General features: G+C 29.5%; 3 non-coding genes across 3 annotated transcripts; 2 read left to right on the forward strand and 1 right to left on the reverse strand.

Annotated features, from left to right (window-relative positions):
* The first annotated feature begins 5098 nt into the window (after window positions 1–5098).
* Window positions 5099–5170, forward strand: Trnah-gug (transfer RNA histidin (anticodon GUG)). Its single transcript has one exon. It is a non-coding gene; the product is annotated as a tRNA-His (tRNA).
* Window positions 5171–12033: 6863 nt separating this feature from the next.
* On the forward strand, window positions 12034–12105 carry Trnah-gug (transfer RNA histidin (anticodon GUG)). Its single transcript has one exon. It is a non-coding gene; the product is annotated as a tRNA-His (tRNA).
* A 4754-nt stretch (window positions 12106–16859) lies between these two features.
* On the reverse strand, window positions 16860–16931 carry Trnaq-uug (transfer RNA glutamine (anticodon UUG)). The gene has a single exon. It is a non-coding gene; the product is annotated as a tRNA-Gln (tRNA).

A 16931-nucleotide genomic window follows, 5' to 3' on the forward strand; every position in this document is an offset into this window, starting at 1 on the left:
AAGAATTTCTTATCTTCGTGATGTATCACTAGATTTAGTTTGGTAATGGATTGCTATGCTGTACGCACACCTGTTATGTTTGAGTTTATATTTTATGAGGAAACTGTATCGCAGTTACCAGCACGCTTCTATAAATGAAGAGATTTTAAAATTCGTGGTATTCCAGAACAGTGAGGAATAAGTTGCCATTTCTTTTTGATTTTCACAATCTCTTTAATGTTGCAATATTTCAAATATTGCCAAGAATAGCTTTGACCTAATTCTATTAGTTGAAAAAATTTCAATGCTTTGGATAAAAAATTTGTTTCTCATCCCAGCGTCTGTTTAAAATTTCTTTTGTTACTTTTTGCAAATAAAATAGAGGTCTTTAAATAAGAGGTAAATGATATCCTAAATTACTTGACTATTATTTAAATGTCGTAATTATTCCCTTTTTTCCATTTTTTCTGAGTTATTGTAATTTCATATATTTTTTTTTATATGTAAGGTTTCATAAACTTCTCATCAGTACCATAAACTACACTCACATTAATATAAAGTAAAAAAATAACCCTTTCGCCTAGAAAGAAATTAGCCTTAATTTATATATTAGTTTTCTAAAATTTCCTTAAATAAATTGTTCTAAAGTTGCTACTAAGTGAACCGTATATATAATAAAGTGATAGGAATATCCTTGCAATTTATATCTCATGAAAACCTATAGAAAAGAGTGTAAGTGGATAGATTGGGTAAATCGTCATTTATAGCGATAGCTCTCTTTACATAAGATCCCTTTTTTCGGGATTACAATAAAGTTAGAGTTTGTTTCTTAGAGGATTGTTTGAATGCTTGTCATTACTAGAAAATTACAGTCAATTGGTGACACTGTTTACGTGACACTTTAGGTACAAACTTTAGCAACTTCAATGTCATTGATACAAACCACACGAAAAAGTGAAGAGGTTCAGGATATCTAATGCCAATTAATTTTTATTACACAACTTCTTCTACTCCTTTTAAATCTCACTCTTATAGAGATATATTTCTGTATCTGAATATACATTATACATACATCACATCTCGTCGTCCACCTGATGATAAAGGATTACATCGGCCCACTGATCTGTGGGTAACCGCTTTAATAGTATGGGAAAAGGTCTATCGTTTCTGGTAATTCACTGCGATATACTGCATAAAGGGACCATTCTATCTACCCGTAGTACTTAAGATGATGACCAGACGAGCCGAATACGAGATCACTATTGTTATTTAACATCGTTTGTACAATTATGAGAAACGAAGGGCTTCAAAAAAATATTTTTTTTTAACATTATAGAATGGCTATCTATTAAAAAAAAAACCTTCTTGTAATCTTAACTCAATCAAATATAAAAGTCTAGCCAGACTAAAAATATTACAGGTGTTATTATTATCTTTCTGTTACATTCGATTAATAATATAATCTATATTGTAATAAATAAAATAGTCTAGATAGGTGAACTTCGTTCTTCAACAACAACTTAAAAGCTGAACAAATTTTTAGACATGCAAGTTTCTCCTAGATCAGGGACGTAATAATAAAAATAACTTGCAATTAACAACTCAAATTAGTCCTCATTAAAATGGTAAAAACTATAAACCTTATAGCAGTTTAATAAGGACATAATTGCTAGCTATTTAATAGCTCCAATACGGTTAAGTGCAATTTGCAATTATTACAGGAGCCACGTAACATTATTCATTGTATAAAATGAAGCACAACATAATGGAAACACTTTAACTATATTATACTCGGATATACGCGTAATTCAGATATAAGAGAAATACGAGATCTTACCTAAGTTGAAAAATTGGTCTTATAACACTCATATATATTAACAATATTGTAGGGGCTCACTTTGAAAATAAAACATGGTGAGGTTAGTTCGTTCAATGTTACCGATACAACAGTTGTCTGACTTTTGATGTATATAATAAATAAATATTTAATAACTTAAACTTACTTCATACTCCCATTTAGTATTCAAGCTTGTATTTATTATTTCAATTGATTAACGACTGTCATAAAACAAAACTTTTAGTGTTGCTTTTAGTACAAAACATATGATACCTTAATGTGTTGTTGTCGCTTCACATTAGTCTTCCTGTATACCACTTCATATATTTAATAATCTTTACACTAAGAGATAAATTTGGAACCTCCTAAAAGGGTAATTTTTCAACTTTCCACTAATGGTGTCACTACCACATATCGTTGATTTATATTTTTCTAAACGAAAAAAAAATAACTAAAACGCTATAAAAAAACGCGTGTTAATCCGAAAATATTAGTTTCATTTCAACGAATACTCGCGAAAAATTCAGACCTAATTAAAAAAAATACTGTTTAAAAATTTATTTATACATATTTTACGACAAAACCAAAAAAAATTACACCACATACGAAATTTAATTACATGTAAATTGTAATTTAATTGACTGTAAACCATTCAAACTTTGAAATGAGTTAGATTTTTACAAAAATAGTTTCAAAATATGCCTGTACTGTGACTAAACTATGATACCTAGATATATACTTTCGCGGACATTTTTCTAGATCTTAATGGGACCTACAAAACCGTAGTACATTATTTTGTTGTATTATTGGGTTACAAAGTAGCAAATTCGTTACGGATCACTAATTTTGTTTTAAATAAAGTATAGCCTTCCTCGATAAATGGACTATCTAAAACAAAAAAAAAATCCAATTCGAACCAGTAGTTTCTGAGATTAACGCGTTTAAACAAACAAACAAACGAACGAGCGAGCGAGCAAGCGAATGAAAGAACGAATAAACAAACTCTTCAGCCTTATAATATTAATATAGATTTCTGTTATTTTAATAATACAAAAAATTTTCTATATCTTAATTTATACTTGTTCGTATAATAATAGTTTGTATCAATTTATTTTAATTTTGGCGTAGAACTGGATGTAGAGTTAAATTTTGTTAGTCTTTACTTTAAACATCTGTCAAAAATGAGACAGACACACTTTTGTAACACCCATATTTTTGTCTTATTTACAGTATAACGACGTACGAAGTATTATAAAACAAAATAATCTTGAATAAAATATTTAACAAGGGTTAACAACGGAGACGATATAACAGAATTAAAATAATAACGGTCATATCAATTCTAAAAACTAAAACAGTTATCTAGTTGCTATTACAAAAAATTAAGGTAACACATTTCCCACCGTGTGCTTTTAAACTAAAATCCAAAATCATTAGTTTTTAATGTGACCACATCATATCAAGTTCACGAAAAATCTTATAAATGGTTAAGAAAAATAAACAACTCGTTTTAACATTTTCTAATACAAAAATAATGATTGTAGAATATAACAATGAAATAGACCCAAGAGACGAAACCTCTTAGCATTTCATGGATTCACCGTGCGGGTGCCGGGTCCATCGCGTTGCAGGAAGACGAGCTTCAACAGTGCCTGGGCCTTTCAACTCAGGTTGTAGGTTTAAGGTTCCCCTATCTTACGCGCATTAAACACTCACCTCCACCGTCCAAGCTCCTCTCTCTACCTATTTGAATTTCTCTACCTACCTACCTCTACCTATTTGAATATCTCTAAATTTGAAACGAACCTACTAGGGCTGCCTTCGACGTACATTCTAAGCATGAACTTTTAGTAGGTTGTAGAGAGATTTAGCTGTTATACCTCTCGCTACTACTTCTAACGCGTACAAATTTACAACGAACCTATTTATAACGACCTTGATGGCATGGTCTTTGGGGATGTTGGTTCCCCAAGGAACCCTGAGCTCTTTTATCACAACGCGCTTTAAAAATCGGAATTATAAAAATATGTCTGGTCTGAGCATTGACGCAAAAATATCCTCTGGGATTTTATATTGCTTCTCATACGTATCCATCATTATAGTGCAATCCGTAGCCGCTTTAATGATAGAGTAAGGCTTGACGTTTGATTCTGTAACCCTAGTGCTTTCTCTCACAAAAGATTTTGATAGCTTGTTGGTGGTTATTTCTTTTTGCGCTCTGACTAACGAAAGACTAACTGCTTCACGTATGATTTCTAAAACCCTATCGTGACTACGGGAGTATTGGCCGCTATCCAGGAGTACCCTATATCCCATCAGCAAATGCTTATCGGTTCCTACTGCCTACCTGCAGATGTAGAAAGTTGTTTCGATACCTTTACCCCATATTACAAAATTTTTCTGATCTGGGAGAGTCATCTGGAGTGCATTGAGATAAAATTTTAGGAGTAAATTACTAAACTACTTACTAAATTACACTTATTTGGAAGAGTCGTCTAGAACGCAATAAGATAAAATCAGCCGATAGTGCAAGCCCGAGACACAACTTCAACACCTTTATGACGCTTGCATCTAACTAAGGATTTTAGTAAAATAAGGCTAAAAACCTAAAGGCCAATTCAAACGTGATATTAGATAATTATCGTAGATTCAATTTTTTGACTTTACTTATCTTGTATTCCGCCTACATAGACACAGACCGTGACATTTATTTTTTGTCGTCAATCCATCTGTTCACTCACAGAATTTATCCACTTCATCCAATAGTACTTGACAGTGTTAGGGGTTACGTGTCAATATTGTGACATCGACAGCAAAGGCTAAAATGGATTCTGTGTATTTATTATCAAATTTGAAGCGATACCCCCATTTTTTCTCGTTACTTATTAGTTTATCTACTAAAATATTAATTGCAATGTTAAATATTATTGGAGATAAACAACAACCTTGAAATTCGTCCTACATTAGTCCTACATTTTAACTCAAATAATGTATAAACATCTCATTTTAATGTTTTCTTATTATTTTCTAATGTAATAATAATGATTGTGGAGTATAATAATTAAAAGAGGCCAACAGAATTACTTTCATACTAAATAATAGTAATATTATTTAAAATAAAATAAAAAATAATTTAATATATATTAGCAAGAATATAAAAATGTTTATATATTTTTATTGTAGATAAGGTCATTTATGAACTTTCTCTGCGCTTGCGCAATTAAGTGGAGCAGAGAGAGGAAATGTACCCAGATTTCATCAAACCATTCACCAGCTCCGATAGCCGTGATCGTCTAGTGGTTAGGACCCTACGTTGTGGCCGTAGTAACCCAGGTTCGAATCCTGGTCACGGCAGCGAACAGCTGTCGCGGCGGAACTTTATTTTAAATTTTATTATCACAATTACTGACAACTTATCAAAGTCTAGCCCCTCAAAACATCTTTATTAAAATGTTTAAAACACCTACTCCTAAATTTCTTATCGAAATGCCATTATAGTCCGAGTAGATTTCATCCGAATCAAAACAACTCTTCTAGATTGAAAAAACTAGTTGATTGAGAAAATAATAATTATGTATAAAAATTGATATACAATTTAAAGATATAAACAATTGTTTATGTAAAGTTTTTAACTGCAAATATGTTATTAGCTGCACTTAGACAGAGATGAAGTGAGCAAAAATTAAGTGACAATTTATAAAAATTTTTAATTACAAGGCTTTTTTTCTACATTCTTCTTATCCTTAAAATATTACAAATATGAAATGAATATAGACGCATTGATTGTTGCTTAAACGTATTAATTTTTTTTTATTTTCAAAAGAGAACACTACAGAATCAATTTATTTATCATGTAACTGTACAGTTGCTTCTTAATACAATAGATTTACGACTTTTTAAAACTTATTAGAGCAGTAAAACAATGACAATTAAAAAATAAAATATTATTTTAGATTAAGGGAGCATGATTAGTTAACATATTATGTACGTATGTATGTACATGTATAATTTATATACATATATAAAATAAATATCTTGAAATATTGCTAGCATAATTGTAATCTACGAGGATTCAAGGATAAATTAAGGCTTAGAATTATATGGAGAGAGTACGTCAAACATAAATAAGGCTACGTAACCACATCTTAAGATTACCTCCAGTATAATTATATTGAACCTGAGCTGTTTAAAGACAAACACGAGGAGAGTATTAAATTGTTAATAGCTAAATGTTTATTAGAGTGTTTCAACACAATTGTAGAAGGTACATCAAGGTGAATCAACAACGTTTAATTCCGTCAAAGTTACGACATCATAAAGCTTAGAATCATGGTAAATCGTATTTATTTTAAGTGATTGTGAAAATGTGTGTAGATTACATATACGTATATAGGGTGTTCAAAATATTTACTCAGGTAACCACTATTAGTTTCAAAAACGACAACAAATGTTTAAGGAAATTTCAAAGAATTTTTCATCAAGTCAATACTATTTATAACATTAAAAATATATGCACACCTTAAACAAACGGTGATTTAATTTTATTAAACCATCGTTCGTTCAGTCGTATCATGAATATAAAAATTAAGATACAGTAACAATTATATAAATAACATTAATTTAATCCAATTAAAAGTGAGCAAAACAATAAGTGGTCATGGTAAATCAAAAAAACGCATTTGATTCGAATTTTGATTTTGATGACAAATTTATGGTAACAAAGAACGTTCTTCATTTTCATGACCAAACCTTAATTAGATGGTAACCGTTTCAATGCTGCAATTCTGTGAGAAAAGTCAACCATTCAAATTACTATATTAGTTTTGAGGACCATTCTGTTGTTATGCATACATACATACATACTGTACTTTACTAACTGCCTGTCGGTTTATCATCACAAAAAAGTTTTCACTGAATTACATTTATGTAATGTTATTAAAAATTCAATAAAAAACAAACGAAATATAAAATTCTTGTGCTTATTATTTGTGGAACATTGTCTTCAAATTCTCGTATATTTCATGTGCAACTCCATATGTCATAATTATAAGTACATATAATCCAATATCAAATGATTTCTGTGTTATATTCGATACGTAAAGCATTAATAAAACTTTTTTACTACTTTTTTAACACGTTTTAGTAGTGACATACCTCAAATATATATATTAAATAAATCACTATCACGTAGCGGCGACTCATCGGTGTGTTAATTGCTCTATCTTTGATAATATCTTTTATATTCATAACCCAATTTCTTCCATTTAAAGTTATTGAATTATTATTTTCTTGTAATATAATTATTGTACATTTTTATTCATAATCTTTTTTCAATGATAGTTTAAAAGAAAACAAGTACTATACAATTTTATTAAATAATGTCACATAAATACATTTCAATGAAATATGTTATGTTTCTGTAATCATACAAAAATTTATATTCAAGATTCAGAAACAATGTGAGCACGTCACATATATATATTGAGGTATTAAACATAATCCAAGGCTTCCCACGTCTTTGGTAAAAAGAAAATATCTTTTCAAAGGCGTATATCACGTTCACATACACTCCAGGAATTTTGTGACATGGTTATGTTGTCATTAATTTTTCCTAACAATTTGTTTGTGTTGAAATACATTTTGGTATTAAAGTTACCGCTCCTAACAAAATTATCATTTCCCAAACCACGTTGCGTAATTTTATTTAGGGGTTTTAAATACCCTATGCTTAAATTTTGCATTACATGTTGCTCTATTGCTCTTTTGCTCTATCTTATATCTATGCGGTGATTTTCTTTACCTTACACATTTTACTAAGAATATAACTTAAATCATTATATTGATATTCTGTGTTATCAAGATTCTACTTCCCTTAACCTAATTTATAGTTAAATTATTTCATAAAATAGTTAGCTTCCATTTTATTATTTTTAAAGGTGGTAGAGCCTACCTGTGGTCAAATTACTGCAGCTCGAACATGGGCTGGCTCGACCGGGAGAGTACCACCCTCTCACAGAAGATCGGCGTGAAGTAGTCTTATACGGCTGCGTTTCGCCCGATGAGTGAGAGAGCCAGTTGCCCTTTTCCTATTCCCACCCTTTCCTTTTTCCCATCGTTTCCTCTCCCTCTTCCCCAAATAAGGGTGGCAACACATCCGCAAAATTCTTTTGTGGATGTCTATGGGCGACGGTACTACCTCCATCAGGTAGGCCGTCTATTCGTTTGCCCCTTTTGATATAAAAAAAAATGATATGAAATTTGATTGATTTGATTATTATAGATTTTTTTTTCTTATTTTGTGTCACCATATACTTAAATTTCGATAACCTTCCGATGTGAAAATACTGGAAAAAAATTATCAATGAATTTCGGAAACGATATTTTCTAATTTCAGTTATTCTATTAGTACCACTTTGTTGTTATTAGAATTAAAAACCTGTTTATGATTGGTTGATGGACTTCTTTGATGTTTGGCACAATAAATTTTATATTTATTTAGCATACCTCTTCTTAAAAAAAGTTTCACAGAGAAAACATTTGAAAAAAAGCTACCATCAGCACATATATATAGTTAAGGCTTGAAGCTATTTGGCTTCTATTCTTCATACATCGTAATTACCAAACAAAGTTTGATCTAAAAGCTATAAATTATTCAATATTCCCTGACGTCAGTTGAATATTGTGCTATACCTGCTTTAGTTTAGTTCCAAAGTAAACAGATAAATATTTACATTAATTTAAACCTACTGCTTAGATCAAATTTATTTATAACCAAATCAATATTTTTGTTTTTACTATAAAACTTTCTTTTATAATTGTGTTATTAATTTTCATAAACATAATCGTTAAATACTAGTTAAAAACTGTTAACTTTAAACAAAACCTTCTTTTGTCAATATTAGATATTCAATAATATCCTTAAGACAAAATATTATTACTATCCTAACTAATTATGTATGTAAATTTTCATTTATGCCTATTCGTTATTATATACGTAAACATTTTAGAATAGTCATCGGTTTAATATTTATTACACGAGCACAGTATTTTGTATAAATTAATATAATAAATTTTGTTAATAAGAATCGTACTAACTGTAGGCCTATTGAAAAAAGTTAAAATTAAAAAGTTACCTTCCAATAAAATCACACACAGAACCTACAATAATCCCTGTAAACATCTCTCATACTGAATACAATGTAACGTTGGATTTTCCTGTTCAAAAAATATATATCAATAATTCAAGTGTAATTTATATGCAATCAAAAACAAAACTTATAAAAAAAACAAGAAACGCAACACAGTTCTTCAACCGTAAAAAGTTGTGGGATCCATGTAATAAATACCACGTCGGTTGATTTATCCGGACCGGGTTTAAGGGATCTTCAGCCGAAAGTTATAACGTGATTAGCGAATCTAAGAACATCTTATGGTGATCACATTAATATTTTTTTTTTATGTTTAAATAAAATAGATTGACTTTGCCACCGTATGATAACACAATGTATTTCACAAGCACTATATATAATACTAATTAAAATTGTTTAAAACGATTGAAAAATCGGAGTTGCGAGACTGGGTTGTTGTTACATTTTTCGTTTTTCAGGGCAGTTTCAAATTGAATGAAATTTGAAATAAACCTCGTTTATACAATGCTTGCTTGGTTACTAGAAATAAAGGCTTCTAAATCCACAACGAAATTATAGGGGGTCGAAAATAGCTCGGACTGCCGTGACCCCCCTCTCCCTCCAGATACGATAAATTCGATATTGGTACTGAGATTTGAGATTTGAGACTGAGGTAACAAATAATATTAATCTCATTGATGCAGTCCTAAACAGAATAAACCAAATATTTGAAATAACAATACATCCTTCCTTCTATATATATTAATATATATTTATATTTCTAATATTATAATTTATACTTTAAATTTATAAACATTTTGAAAAAATTCAACCTTCTCTTTAACGTTGGTAACGATTACGTAACGATTAGTGGTATTTATAAAACAACTTTGAATTGTATCATAAATTCAAGAAAAATGTGAGAATATCCTTGATAATTATGTGCCCGGCAAACTATCGATAAGAGGGTAAACGGATAAATATAGTGAACCTCCGGTGACAGCTTTCTTTGCATACGGTCCCTCTTTATGAGCTCACTGTAATCATAGGCTTGAAGTGACATACTTGAATGTTGTCTCATTACTAGAATGATGACGGTGAAATAGCGAGGTAAAACCTTAATGCAACATAAAATAACTTCAATCTCACTGATTATGAAAGAAAATGACACAAAGCCTTTCTTCCTTTGCTTTTTTTCCTTTTCATCCTCTTACATATAAAGAAATTCTGTATCTAGACACAAAATTATAACATAGTCCTCTTGTGATTAATTGCTCCTGTGGCCCACTGAACTGTCGTTAATCGATTTGATGGAAGGGAGAGGGGCTCAGGCCTTCCGGTAATTCTACTAGCTACTTCATGCTTAATTTCAATATAGGGAAATACAGTACCAACTACTAAGAACCAGTCTGTCCAAATACAAGATTACTATCACTTTTCCACAAAATCCGTATAAGAACGAGTAAGTGAGTGAAGCCATAGAGCTTTACCATCAACAAACATTAGGATTAGTCAATAAAACATACTTCAAACATATAAAAAAACTTGACCGAACAAATTTATCTATTTTTAAGTAAATTCAGTTCTTAGCACAAATCAAAAGGTTATTAAAGTTCCAGAACGTTATTTATATATTCACACATATATACATATCGTCGCTACCAACTTTAATGACGAATGCAACATGACAATAACTTGAAGCTGTCTTCAATAATTATTATGAAAACTTTTTGGTATTCATATTATTGTTATAAGTAAAACGATATCAAAATCAAATAATAGAATAGAACCATGTTTGAATGTTGGTATTAATACGACGGCTGGAGGCACAACAGGATAGTTCAGTGAGTGCGGACCGTAGAAAAATATAGAACCTTCAAGAAATACAAGGACATTCAGAAGAATTGAAGTTTCATTTTAAAAATAACATGGAACGTGCTGAAAGAAGTGACATTAGTGACGTCAGTGAGACTGACGTGTTTCTTTGTAAAAACAACAAATTTGTATTAAATCCGATGTATATATATAAACACATGGGGATTTGATAATGTGAATTACCTTTATTTCTTTAACCCCGAGTCACTAACTGCTGCTACAAACCAATAATCTCTCACCATGAGGTTATGTAATAATCGCAAAGCCAAATAGATCGCCTAATAAACATAACAATTTTTAGTAGAATATATTCAAAGTACATCCTTTTTATTTGCTTAGCTGAGGGGTTGCGTGGAAAAAAAGAATTATAACGAAATGAATTTCCCACCTAACTAAATCTTTTTCATAAATTATATTATTTTTATGGAGAAAAAACACGCATCCGCACCTACCTCACAAGGTAGCTAACAGCTGAATGTCGTTTGGGAAAGAGAAATAATAATATATAGAAGTAAGAGTGACTTATAATAAATAATAATGCAAAGAAGGAATAAGTTTTCTATTTTAAACGGCCTTACTTATTTATTATAATCTTATAGTTTAGAATTAATGACTATGTAAAATATTAAAAGTAGACAGAAATAAGTTGCTACAATTTTAAATTATTAAACTACTTGAATTTACAAATATTAATTTCCTATTATTTATGCAAGTTTTAATCTTTATACTGTTGACATAGAACTATGTGTGAAATTTAATTTTGTTATCAGTATTATTAAAAAATTAAAAAAAAATGACGAACAAAAGATTGTAACACCTAATCTTTATCTCTTCTAGATATAAGAAACTAATTAAATAGTATTAAATATTTTGCATAAAATACATAAAATGCTTTAACAACAGAAAAAGACATTACAAAACAGAAATTAAATTTAAACAAGAACTGGTTTTACTTTGATACTGAGCTAGAATTATATGAAATTAGGGGAATAAAAGATGTAATTAAATGTTAATGACAAATAATTTTAATATAACGAGAACGTAAAAGCGAATAAAACATAGGTACTGTTACATATTTCAAAATATAACTCCGCTCTAGGTAAGTAAGTTAATTTATCTGTAACGCGATATACTTTCTCCCCGCTTACGCAATCATTTGCGGCAGTGAGAGTAAAATGTACCCAAATTTCATCAAACCGTTCACCAGCTCCGATAGCCGTGATCGTCTAGTGGTTAGGACCCTACGTTGTGGCCGTAGTAACCCAGGTTCGAATCCTGGTCACGGCAGCGAACAGCTGTCGCGGCGGAGAATTGTTTTTTATTGTATTTTAAAAAAATAACTCAATTTCAGTTTATTAAAATCTCATTATAAGATATAAAACGTGTTTCTTTAAAGGGGATTACATAAAAAAAATGAAGATATTTTGCAAATATATAAATTTTACTAATAATAATTATAATCCGAAAGTATACAAAAACGTACATAAAAAAATTCTTACCATTTCGTAAAATATTAATATTATATTATCTGATAGAATTGTTTAACTGAAATTTAAAAACTGTATTTTTTTTTATTAAAACAATAAAAAATTTTAGTATCACAAAACAAATTTCATTACGATAGTAAATGAGTGTATTTTAATATTATCAGCATAAATTTAATCTACTAGTATGGAGAAAGTACGTCAAACATAAATAAGGCTACGTAACCACATCTTAAGATTACCTCCAGTATAATTATATTGAACCTGAGCTGTTTAAAGACAAACACGAGGAGAGTATTAAATTGTTAATAGCTAAATGTTTATATAAAATCAAGCTAAATCAGCAAACTTTAAGTCCTTTACAGTTAAGACATCATGAAGCTTTTAATTGTGCTATATAAATAAGAGATAGGCGTGCGACGTATATTATTGTAAGTGATAGTCCCTCGTTATTCCCCTTAAAACAATCATCACACTACTATAAGGACGTCATCCGTTACGACAGATCTTGATTATATGTATTATATGTAATTATTTGTGTAGGATATATAAAGCTATAAGCTGTCTATTAAATGTTAATACGAATATTAAATTAAATATTCATAAATTGCAACTATTAATGGTAGGTTTTGCTTATTTATGATAATATATAAGTACCTATCTTTATTTAACTATAATAGTTTATGAAATACAATTCTTGAATTATATCTAGTTTATCTGGATTTTAGATATGAACTTTGTACTTTAAAATTAATTTCAACGAACCTTTTTATTATATATTTAATATTTAATTGATTCTATATTTGAATGAATAAAGAAAGTCATAGGAATGGCAATTGAAATCGAGCAAACAATAATCCCAAGTCAAGTTATTAACAGAAACAATATCGTTTTATAGATTGTTAGTAACTAAATGTTAATTAAATTTCTCCAAAAATAACAGCTCCTTGAAATGTTATTCCAATCAAAGTGATTCGTAATGTTTCCATTCCAAAAATACCAACATTATTTATAGCAATAACTTAGTATTGGAACTGCTAAATTAAAAAAATATTAATACTGTGGAGCTAAATATTAAATTAACAATGATTTTATTTAAAAACATGAAAATCTGAAGTAACATTCATTTTATCCATACCATGCAACAATTTCTATTAGGTATTATTATTCATAAAAAAGGTCTTTCTTAATGTTTGAAAAAGACGTAAATCTTTATTGGCATATGTAAAAAATACTTCAGTTTTATATAAAATAAAAATTAAGACGCAAACAAAGTAATAGCAATAAAATGTTAAAAAAAAATATTTAAAAATAAATGATCTCTTATGGAAAGATACTGGACGTTATTAAAATCATCACTGCGAAATTAATTCTGTCAGTAGAAGATAAACGGATAATACATTTTGAAAGAATCTTTCGTTTTATCGTATAAGTAAGGCATGTAATAAACATTCCTTCGCAGTTTATCTCTCATGGTGTATTGAGCTGAGTGCTAATACATAAATTGAATATAACACAAAATTGCGAGCGTTACTTTTTTCTTTCTTTAGTTTTTATTGTTATTTGAATTCTACGTTATTTAAAAAAAGTTGAATAAGAGTTCTCTCTCAAGAATATTATTTTACAACTTGACATATAATAAAATCAGTCTTGGTAACCTCAAATTTCTATGAACAAATTATACCTCAAAAATAGTCAAATAGTAAGTGAGGCAAAATCTACAGAATTCAGCGACACACATACATACGGAGGAACTTTCAGCAATTCTAAATATATAACAATATACGAAGTGAATTTTTTCATGTACCATTGAATGTGAAGGCGTATACAATTAATGAAAGTCATATACTTTTCAATAGTTTATGATATTGAAAAATAAAATTAGTTAAATATACGTATACATACACTGTTTAATCAAAAAACCTTTTAACGAATATTGTTTTAGATTCGGCATCAAATATCCCTTATAAAAACTGCTAGATTTTATTCTCTTTTCCATTTCCGTTCCAGCTGTATTCATTCCAATAACAGTATTTCAGATTCTTTTTAACATTTTTATTATATTCTTTGATTGTTCAACTTAACTATCAAATTACATATAAGTTATAGCATTCATAAATTAATTTTAAAAGTAATGGGTAATACATATATCAGTCCTAGTATAATTGAAAAAGATATCTTTTTCTTTATTAAAGGAAATTGGAATCCAAATGATAAGGGAATACATAACTTACTTAAAAGAGTTTCCTTTTAAACTGTTAAGTTTCATGTTTATACTATTTGAGTAGCTCTTTTCTAGGAGCTAGGATAATTCAAAATATTACCGAATTGTTTTAGTATCTTAAATTTCCCGTTTCTTATTCTATATTAATGGTACATTTTATACGTTACAAAAGGTACCCAGTGTTATGAAATAATGTTTAGACTGAAAAAGTAGAGTTTTAGGAAGGAACATAGTCTTTGATATTCAAAAAAGTTTACACATGCATAAGAAAAAAAAAATTGTCCGTCGATGTGCAAGAAAATAATAATATCCACAGAATGCCGCTGGAAAACCTCGGAATTTTCTTTGTGACGTCGAATACTTTCATCTCGCCTGGACGCAATCACGGTCGCTGTATAATAAAACAAAATAGCAAAACCACGCAGTATACATAGTGAAACATAGTTTCGTTTATGATTTCGATATTACAATAGAGAGAATATTCATTCAAAGGAAAATAGAATACACATTTCATAAAGTGATTACGTTATATAACTAAAACCACATTTGTTATTTTAAGTTACACCCGTCTTAACTTTTTAAACGTCTTCCGACCAATTTTGTGGTTTACACGAATGAATTCCAAACACCAATTACGAAGGAAATATTTATGAGTCAATTATATAAGGTGGCAACCGGAGGTTCCAGGAAAACTACGAAACTTACTTATATGTATATTATAATAACAAAATTACATATTAAAACTTATAATCTATATCTAAGACTACATGATTGCCCCGATGTTAGCATAGCAATACCGTTCCATTGCTTGTGTGGTATCAGAAATCTTCTGGTTCACACGGCTGGGTGTTCGTTCCGCGGAGTCATCGGCGTCATTCGTTATATGATATTTTATCCATACAACGATGTTGCCTCGGTGTTGTTTATTTATTTTATAATATGTAGCGCGTACGTAACAAGTACTAGAAGAAAAAAAGAAATTATAACGCTAAATATTATTAAAGCAACTGATGTGTTATAGATGAAAAATTTTCATCCATTAACTTATAATTTTTAAGCAATTATGCTTTCACTGAAGTAATATTAGTATTTAGAAATAAAAATTTTATTGTTACACATCAAAATAAGTTTATTAAATACAAGTATGTTAATAATCACGAAATTATTAATTTACGATATGTTACATTTTACTAAAAATAAGTCAGCATAATCATTTGTATTGAAATTTTTATATAATTTTTTTATATATTTATTTATATGAATCTATATTAACATTATAAAGCTATAGAGTTTGTTTGTTTGAACTAGCGCGTTCATCTCGAGACCTACTAGTCTTATTTGAAAAATTCTTTCAGTATTGAATAGTCCATTTATCGAGGAAGGCTATAACTTATATTTTATTTACAAAATATTTGAGATCCGTAGGAAAATTAAAACTTTGTAACTCTATTTTATAAATGTACATGGGTGTGGAGGCTTTGTTTTGGCGAAATGGAATAAATTATTTTTTATTATTAGGTTCAGATTAATAATATCAACAAGGCAGCATAATAATTTTATCACACCAGCATTGTACACTATCCAAAACTTAGTTCACTCTGAAACAAACTTTACTTATAACCAACTAGGTACCAGCCCGGGCTACGCATGGGCTCTTTATAAAAAATATAAAATAGCCTATTTAATTTTAAGAATGATAAAATTTATATTATGATAACTATCAATAATGTTTAAAAAGTAATTTACTGATACTGATGTAGGTTTGAAAATGAAGTAATTTATTTTGATAAGACTTAACACCGTATTTATGTATATAGCTTTCAATTAACGCTTTAGGAATGTCAATTTTTTAATGTTGTAAAATGGATATAGCATGTTATCCGTAAGGTGTAGACATATGCCACCGCGGACTTTTCTGTAGACCTATATAAGATACACAATTCCACCATATACTATTTTGTTGTATCTTAAAGACTTAAGGCAGCGTTTTCGTTAAAAGCTCTCCAACGGCTCATGTTTTTCTGACATCTTCAACAAATATCTTTAATGTACACACAAGTAAATACAAAAGCTTAACAAATTTTATACTAAAACCTTCCTCGACAATCACGCTATCGAGTGGGGATAACTGTTTGATAATCGGTACAGTAGTTTTTCCGTTTATCGCGAACAGACAGACAGAAGCGGCGAGGCCAGGGACTTTGTTTCATAATATGTATTGACATTGATATTTTGTTGGCGACACTTACATATTAATTATCAAACAACAGCCTTCACTTCATCACCTGCATACTTCAGATCTACTTCTGGTTTTATTAACATATAAAAAAAACAGGTTCCACCGAGATTTGAACTCGGATCGCTGGATTCAAAGTCCAGAGTGCTAACCATTACACCATGGAACC

This window comes from Danaus plexippus, chromosome 2, assembly GCF_018135715.1.
Source record: "Danaus plexippus chromosome 2, MEX_DaPlex, whole genome shotgun sequence".
Classification (NCBI taxonomy): domain Eukaryota; kingdom Metazoa; phylum Arthropoda; class Insecta; order Lepidoptera; family Nymphalidae; genus Danaus; species Danaus plexippus.